This window comes from Toxorhynchites rutilus, chromosome 2 (assembly GCF_029784135.1).
Source record: "Toxorhynchites rutilus septentrionalis strain SRP chromosome 2, ASM2978413v1, whole genome shotgun sequence".
NCBI lineage: Eukaryota > Metazoa > Arthropoda > Insecta > Diptera > Culicidae > Toxorhynchites > Toxorhynchites rutilus.
The window spans coordinates 215,782,933-215,792,285 of NC_073745.1; positions in this window are offsets into that span (position 1 = coordinate 215,782,933).

Here is a 9,353-nt window from a genome sequence, read left to right on the forward strand (position 1 = left end):
CGTTTTTGCTGTCCTTCGACGATTTATCCAAGCACCTAGAATTCTTATGGAGCTAACCTTCTGGATCACAGAGTCTCGTAATTTAACCTTCGGTATTCGGTTGAAACGATGGCGTTTTTTGTTGCAGATATGTATCATCGTGCTTTTAGAAGAATTGATTGTGAAACCAACCGATGTCGCTCACTTGTCTAACATCTCGATGTTACGTTGCCGGTGCTTACGGGCAACTGCCGTATACTTGCTTGAACACGAAATTTTAAAATCATCTGCGTAGCCACTGAGGACACAGCGGGATAACGGAATATCGAAAGCGGGATTGACAGCCAACAGGGAAAGAGTGGGTGAAAAGACCCCGCCTTGTGGTACTCCATTCTCTTGAATCGTTGGTGGAGAGGTTTTTCCACCTACAGATACTCTAAATGTGCTAGTATCGAGATTTTGTCGACCAAACCGAAAAACTTTGAGACCTAAGCCGGCTTTACAGACCTGGGGTGACATTGCGCATTTCGAAACGAGTGATTTTTATTCGTTTCGACCATTTTGACATGCCTTTGACCAGCTTTGTTTAGGAAACCAAAAATTTTACATTTTTTTACGAGACAAATTTTGCTCTAAATCTAGTACACCGAAAATATGAACTTGAAAAATATACATAATACTAAAACCATTTCGATTTGAGTTCGAATTTTCTCGAAACGAGTTACTCGTTTCGAAATGCGCAATGCCACCCCTGGTCTAAGATAAGCGGCCTCCATGCTCGGTCGTAAGTTTTTACGATATCAAGGATAGCGATATCCATATGTTCGTTTCTCTCAATGATCTCTTCGATAGATTCCTTAAGCTCGTTGAAATAAGTTGTAGTTCCCCTGCCTGGGCGAAAGGCATGTTGTTCGTTGGCGAGTCGAGCTGTACTTTCTAAGTGTTGAATCACTCTGTGGTTCATCATTCTTTCAAATACCTTACCCACACACGAGGTCAGCGAGGCGGTCGATAGTTGATATCACTTGACAATCTGCCACTCTTTAATATGGGGATTATAATTAACTCACGCCATTCTGCTGGGTATTCTCCTCGCTACCAGCTAGTGTTATACCCGTGTAGAAGAACTTCTTTGGTTATGAATGGTAAACGACGCAACATTTGATATGTGATTTCATCCGGGCCGGCGGACTTTCCTTTGCTTTTTTTCAGAGCGAATCCTCCATGTTGAAATCAACATCCATTGTGGGGTTACTTGGTGGAGTAACGAACTAGTGGATGTTTTTTGGGAAATTTCCTCTTTCCAGAAATCCAGCGGATAGCTGCGAGAACTCGAATTTAAGGAAAAATGCTTTCCAAGTTCTAACACGATAGATGACGGATCTTCAACAAGAACACCATGTAGATCAATCTTAGGGATTCTATCATCTCGTCTTCCTGTTAGGCGATTGAAATGTTTCCACAATATGCCACTTGTGGTAGAGGGATATTGAAGCTCGACGCAAATTCAAATCCAAGGTTGTCCCAGGAAAAATGTCTGCCATTGAAATCACCGGCAAACATAGATCGTTCAGAAATCTGTTCGGAAATACCCATCAGTGCTTCCGAAATGCGCAGAGCACTGTGTGTGTTGTTGTATACGCAGACGATTGTCAATTTAATAGGTGACCGAATCTCTACAGCCACAGCCGGGATATTGGTGTCCAGATGAATCTGTGAATGTGGAACACAGCAAAGGACTACAAGAACAGCTAGACCCTGACGATTTCGGAATGATCCGGAAGAGTAGACGAAAAACTCATACCAGTTTTCGAGCTAGGATCCAAAGTAAATGGTCATGGATTCCTGGAGGCAGAGCACGACAGGTAGTTGATTCCTTACTAGAATGAGTAGCTCATCCACGTTATTCCGTATGCTTCGAATGTTCCATTGTAGTAGCAGAACACGGAAACCATCGCTGGTGGCCGGTTCTTCGGAGATAGAGCTGATATCTGAATCATCCGGAAAGTGAGTTTCTGGAAGGTTAAGTGGATCAACTTCTGCGTTCATTGGATCGAGATATGGGGTATGTACTTGCCTGGGCCCCACCCAATTTCCCAATGGCAGCAGGCACCGAACGACCGTTAGACGGCTCTGGATCATGCCCGAACGCGGCCAGCAAAGGGAGGAGATAGAGAAGTTACATCGATCGTAGCCACAGTTGGAGATGTTGCGGTGTCTGGTTGGAGTAACAAGTCCTGTGCGAAATTTTTATTCACCTTTCGAAAACAGTTGTCCGTGTGGCTTTGGTCGGTGAATGTGGCCAGTTCTGGATTTTCTGGTACGTTTCAACTTGTTTGGATTGTCGCATGCGGTAGGCCGATATTTTGAAGCCAGAAAACTTCGAGATCTTGTTCCTTTACCAGGATCGAATGAAGGCGACATTGTGAGCGTCGTTAGTGAAACTGAAAGTTGAGCAGCGTTTGGGACTAATCGGTGCTGTTTGTGTTGGAAACTTGCCGGTGGTGCTTCCAGTTGCCCGATGCCAGCAAGCATCGAACGAACGTCGGGGTGCCCCGGATCATGTCCGAACTTCCTGCTCTACAAGAAAGGCGTTCGACCGGAAGACATTGGCATTATCACACCGTACCAACAGCAGGTCAAGACAATTCAGCGCATTCTGGATGAAAGTAATTTGCAGAAACCAAAAATCGGAAGCGTGGAGGAATTCCAAGGCCAGGAGCGTATGGTGATTATTATATCTACTGTGCGAACTTCGAAATCGCTGCTGCAACGCGACCTGCAGCATGCACTTGGTTTCATTGCCAGCCCAAAGCGCTTGAATGTGGCCATCTCCCGTGCACGGGCGCTGCTTGTGATCTTCGGTAGCCCTCATCTGCTGTCAGCGGACAAACACTGGCGAAATCTGTTGTTCAGGGCGATTAATTCTGGTTCGTACTGTGGGTGCGATCTTCCCGAGCATATTGATCCCACGGAGCCAGCGCTGAATGGCGACGCACACAAGGAGGAGTGAACTATTGTGTAACGGTTGGAGTTTGATTACTTATAAACGCGGGTTCGTATATGCTACATCCGAATACCTCGAACGAAATGCAGTGTATCGTATTATTATGAGATGTATCATTTCTGAATTTAATTTTTATGTTTGAAACAAATAAAATAAATGAGATTAATTTTAAAGCACAGAGAATAATATCTTAAAAACGACTTTACAGTTTTTCAATTCCGAAAATCTCTGAATTTGTCTTGCGACGGGGGAACTGTCTCTAAACAAAATGAGCATTGCAGGTGCAGGTCGTGGCCGAGTGGTTAGCGTCTCACATTATCATGCCGGGTGTTCGGGTTGCATTCCCGTTCTGGCCGGGGGATTTTTCGTCAAAGAAATTTCCTTCGACTTGCACTGTGGTCACCGGTATTCTAGAGCTTGTCTACATTCAAGGCGTGTTAATTGGCCTAAGAAATCTCAATTAAGTATTATTAAATGACGCTAATTAATGCATACTTTGAGACAGCAAAAGTTCCACAGGGAACGTTAACGCCATTCAAGAAGAAGGTGCAGGTCTCCAAGAAAAGTCACAACCGGGAAACAGTCACGATGTCACGATTGGCCTCCTGTGAGATAAGGCATGAATCTGGAATTATGGTCCCTATTATATAAATCGAATCGAGGATTCGATACAATCCCTATCACTATCACATTGCGAGCAAAATTTCATATTTTGTAATTCGAGATATTCTCGTACCGAGCTCGATTTTCATGTGTTTTTGCTCGTTAGCCCTATTTTACTATTATAGATACCGAGCAATTCGATCGCATCGAGCGAGTGATAGCTATCGATGCAGCTTTCAGAATTTTTTGAGTTGTTCAGTTTGCTTGTTGCATACCTTCAGAGAAGTGTTTTGTTTTGGTTTGCGTCCCTGATATGTTCCTTTGAGAAACATTTTGGAAACGCCTAAATATATGCAATCGCAACACATGAAATTCGAGCTCGGTACAATATTATCTCGATTTACAAAATATGAGATTTTGCTCGGTGTGATAGTGATAGTGATTGTATCGAATTCTCGATTCGATTTATGTAATGGGCCCTATTATAGAAATCGAATCGGGGATTCGATACAATCACTATCACTATCACACCGAGTAGAATCTGGAATTATAGAAATCGAGGAAAACAGCTCGATTCGTTACTCTGCTCGAATGTCAGTAGCGATGCAGAAATATTTTGAAACGAGTTTAAAATGTCTCACAAAGCACTATAGAAAGGATGCCAAATCTTTTTTTGAGTCATCTGCTATGAAAATTATAAATATCTATATTTCCAAAAGCGTTAATATGGTTATGTTTTGGAGAAAACTGATATTTCCTCAACGAATGAACGTAACGTAATGCATGCATGGATATGTAATAAAAATGACATCATGGAACAATTTGCTTTACAAAAAATATAATTATTAGAAAATGAATCTTTTCATGTATTTTCACAAATGCAAACTATGGAATTCCGTAAGGAGTCACACATGAATTCCACTTTTTTTAGCAAAACATTTTTTTTCATGTAATTCTCTTTCAGCGTCGATTTCTTGTTGCAGCGGCGTTAATAGCTTCATTGTATTGGGCCACAACATATGGCCCTGAATTCTCGCTTGTTGTGTGCTAGTGTTTTCTTTACCTTTCACCTCATGTCAATCCAAATCTGTAATTTAAAAAGACGGGTGGGTAATGTCGGGGACATAACCGGAGTGACGTAGGACTATACAAAGGGGACAGCTTTTGTTAAATATATATTTTAAATATATTGTTTTATTTTCTTCTCCTACGTGAATACCTACTTATCTACCTGAAAATGGATTAGTTTACTGTTTACTCTTTATGAACATGTTGATGGTTCTGAAAAGAACCTTTGGTGTTGTGTTTTTGTTATCACTCGATATTCCCATCTTGTTCGGTTAAACCTTCCTGTTTAGCTATTGCGTTTGCCACAGCTTTCACAGTTGGAAAATTTCTTCCCATCCAGCTTGTGACATATTGTTCAGTAAATTACATTTAATGCGACGTGCCGGAGAAACACTTTGCCACTCACTGAAACTAATTGTTGCCTTGATGAGCGCCGAACCGAAGCTGCTCTGTTCTTGATGCGGGTTTTCTGATTGTCGTGAGCAGCTTTGCAAGCCAACTCGAGCACTCCGACGGCCGAAACTCTATAATCGCTGTTAGGTATACTGGTGCTCCGGCACCAATCCGTTCGGCATAGTTACCCTTGCGGAGCAATCAGTGAATGCGACCAACAGTGAACTGGAGACCTGTACGGTTCGAGTGGGACTTTGCCTTTCCCTTAACTTGTCCTCCTTTGTTACGTCCACGATGCCGATGCCGTACAACCACACGGGTTTACGGTTTGAAAGAAAATAAGATATTTTTTTGGGGTCCGCGTGTTTTATACTCTAGCGGTACACACTCACAGGATAGAGACAAATCGGCAAACTCAGCCAGAGGGGCGAGTCCAACGAGACGAACGAATGAGCGTTAAAAGGGAGCGATGGCAAAAAAAATACATTCATTACGATTTGTTCGCTCGTTTAATTCACATGCAGGCTAAAAAGGGTCCTTTTCAGGATCACAAAATTATCTTCAATCTAAAGAGTTTATTGTTTTGTTATCACTCGATATCCCCATCTTGTTCGGCTAAACCTTTCTGTTCAGCGATTGTATTTGCCACTCGCCACAGCTTTCACAGTTGGAAAATTTCTTCCCATCCAGCTTGTGACATATTTTACAGTAAATTACATTCAATGGCAATTGAACATTTGCGATGACAGTGGTACAGTGTCGACTTTCAATGTGGGGTCATAATTTGGACCCCGAACTCTATGTTTACAAAAATGTCCAACTAAATATGTCGCATTGCAGGTCCGTCCAATTAGCTAAATGTCGAGATAAGTGTAAATTACTGTACTTTCAATCTAGAAGCAATTTAAGAATTGGTGAAAATCAATAAGCTCAGAACAACTACCAAATTCACATACTCATCATATCCTGGCAAACAAATTATGAAAAAATCAATTTGTGTTTTATTATTATTTTGGATATTGTTTTAGAAAGCATTGAACTGTATTTCCTAAACTCTTTTTTGGAAGGTTTAATGGCCCTGAAAAGCGCCTTATTTTATGGAATGGTTCCAATTTAGAAAACTTTGTACTCGTGGTTTTGAAAAAAACCATTTCGAGCGCCCTCGATGCCGCCTTGTTCTGGATTTGCCACCAAAGCAGTTTGTATAAAGAACAAACTTTTTTCTTCTGCTACCTGATGCCGTTTTGCGATTGCGTTTGCCACTCGCCACTCGCCGCAACTGCCTGTTGTTGTCTTGATGTCCACCGAACCGAATGTGGGTTTTCTTATCGTTGCGAGCAGCTTTGCCAGCTAACTCGATCACTTCGACGGCCGAAACTATATAACGCCGGCTAGGTGGACTGGTGCACTGGTACTAACGCGCTCGGCCTAGCTACCCTTGCGGGGAACTCCAGATCAACACGGTTCGAGCGGGATTTTGCCTTTCCCTTCACTTTTCCTCCTTTACCATGTCCAGACATGGCTGCTTGGGTTGGTTTGTTGATGTGCTGTGATGCGAACCGATGTGGTGTACGGTTTGAATGAGAATGATCGTTACGGCAGCGGAGCGGGGATTTTTAAGCTGACTGGCTGGCTCGAGAATTACGCATGTGTGAGACTGCGACCAATGTTTCGTCTTTTTTTTCTTTTTCCTTTCCAATCGTGCTTCATTCTATTTCTCTGCTGCTCTGGTTGCCCGTTTTGGTCGGTACGATTTGAGGAGCACAAAATGAACCAATCAAAAATGGGCACATAGTGCATTTTGACAATGCTTGATATTTCACAATTATTCAATTATTTATCTCAAGAAAAATGAAATGTTATTCGTTATGATAGATGCGTAGATATATTTCCTATCAATTGATGCAAAAACCTTTGCGATCTATTGAGAAATGATCGAGTTATAAGCGTTCCAAATCTTGCATTTTTTCCTTCTTGTTCAGTGCCTAGATTTCCATTTCACCCCCTATATCTTCCGGTTAGACGTAGTCCTACGTCAAAAAATAATTTTTGTTTTGCAAGACATTTCAGCTTCAGCATATGGTAGAGAAAGTTTGGTATAGTATAGCAATAAAAAAGAAAATTGCTGACAAAAGTAACACGTACTAATGTACGCTAGCAGGAATAAGCAATTTTGACGTAGGACTACGTCTTTCATTTCTATACCGGGATGTAAAATCAAAGTTTCGAAAACGAAAGCGTTACGCCCGAGACCGAGATTTTGAGCGTTAATAGCTCCTAAACAACTGAACGAAATGGTATGATAAAAACTTTTTTTTATCCCATTTATTTATTTAAGGCTCATTAGCATTTTAGCTGTAACAGAGCCGAATTTTAATCGTGTACATATCTATAATTAGCACATTACACAGTTGCCATTTTTTATTTGGCGTTAGAGTATTCCTTTCTATACCATTGCAAATGGTACACATTTACACAGTAGCCATTTAGGCGTAAGAGTTTTCTGTCTGTTCTTCCATTATCCAGTTAAGACTGGACAGCGGAGACAGTCGTTGATCCATTGTTGAATTATTTAAAGAACAGCATCCCGATGTTTCTTGCAGAGCAGAGCAGATGTATGGATGAATCGATCTTATTTCGACCGTGGATCGATCTCCATCGCTGATGATGGTTGCGTGGACGTAGTTATTCTATAACAACACAAAGATGGTCAATTGAGGGCCTTGAGTTTGAACTCACGATCTTACACTAAAAATATACTATTAAACTACTATAAATCATGTAAAAGGCAATTTCATTTATATGTTTCGAAACATTCGAAGGCCTTATTTGACACAGGAGCGCTGAATTAGAGCATTCAAAAAAGTGGTCAAACCATGATCATATTTTCGACTGGACAAACCAAGATCATTTACCCTATAGCAATAAAAAAGAAAATGACTGACAAAAGTAACACGTACTAATGTACGCTAGCAGGAATAAGCAAATTTTAGGTAGGAAATTCGGTTGATAGTAATTCAAAGAATATGATGAAATTTACTTATAAATTTATATGGATCGTAGAAGAAACACTTACTTTCTGCCATTCTGAACCAAGACACATTGATGGTCTCAGTCCATTGAGCTCCTCACCTTTCCCTTAACCGGGATTCTTTTTGAACTGCCTCCACAAATACCTCGAGCAAGGTATACATTCGCTTTCATTGGTTCAACGAGTCGTTCAAACTGGTGCTGATTTGTCTGTCCACTCATTTTCAGCCACTGAAATATGCTCTGGAATTAAGTTCTGCATTCTAAATTGTAACATGATTAATATAAATAATGCTGGATCGAACACTTACCTTGCATACACTATTCTGGCAGCACTGTAAAACAATTACTGATCAAAACAAAAGAACATGTGTTGAAAATTGCATATATTTAAGCGTTTCTGAAATGTTTCCCAAAGGAAAATATCAAGGACGCAAACCAAAACAAAATAATTCTCTGAAGATATGCAAAAAGCAAACCAAACAACTCGAAAATTTCTGACACTTGCATCGATAGCTATCACTCGCTCGGTGCTATCGAATTGCTCGATTTTTATATTAGTAAAATAGAGCTAACAAGCAAAATTCTTATCGCCTCGATTTCTATAATAGGGCCCAAAATCTCTAAATGACAACAGTCGAAAGATCTCGTGGAAGATCCAACTACTACTCTGGATATGCTCACAAAACTTTGGTCTTCAATAAAAAAGGTCATACACATAAACATGATAGACTGAAAATAATTCTGATTCTGCAACAAAATTGAATTTCTCATAAAAATCAGGACAAAGGCTAGATTGTAAAAAATAAATTAGGACGCCCCAAATAGATCTCGAAATCAGGACATGTCCTGCTAAATCTGGACAGATGGTCACCCTATTTTTACGGAATTAGAAAAAAACGTCCGATATTCGTGTCTCTACACTAGAATACCCCCTTAAATCGACTTCTCGATTCGATTTATATAACAGGGCTCGCAGTTTTTGTTTGGTCACGGCTGCTTCGGGCAGTATCTGCATGCGTTCGGATACGCAAGATCGCCTCTTTGTCTGGTGTGGAGATGGGGAGGAAACTCCGGAGCACGGAGGGCTATTCCTAATCGATATCCGTCTCGACGGGTAAACGGATAATGACGAGATCGAATGGAAGCGGTGTGGAGGGCAGCAAAATTCCTGCCCTGCAATGCTTGATCGTTGCCTGGATGGAGGAACACTGCGAGGACCGCTCGACGAACAGGAAATAAATAATCCTATGTTAGTTATGAAGTTAGAATT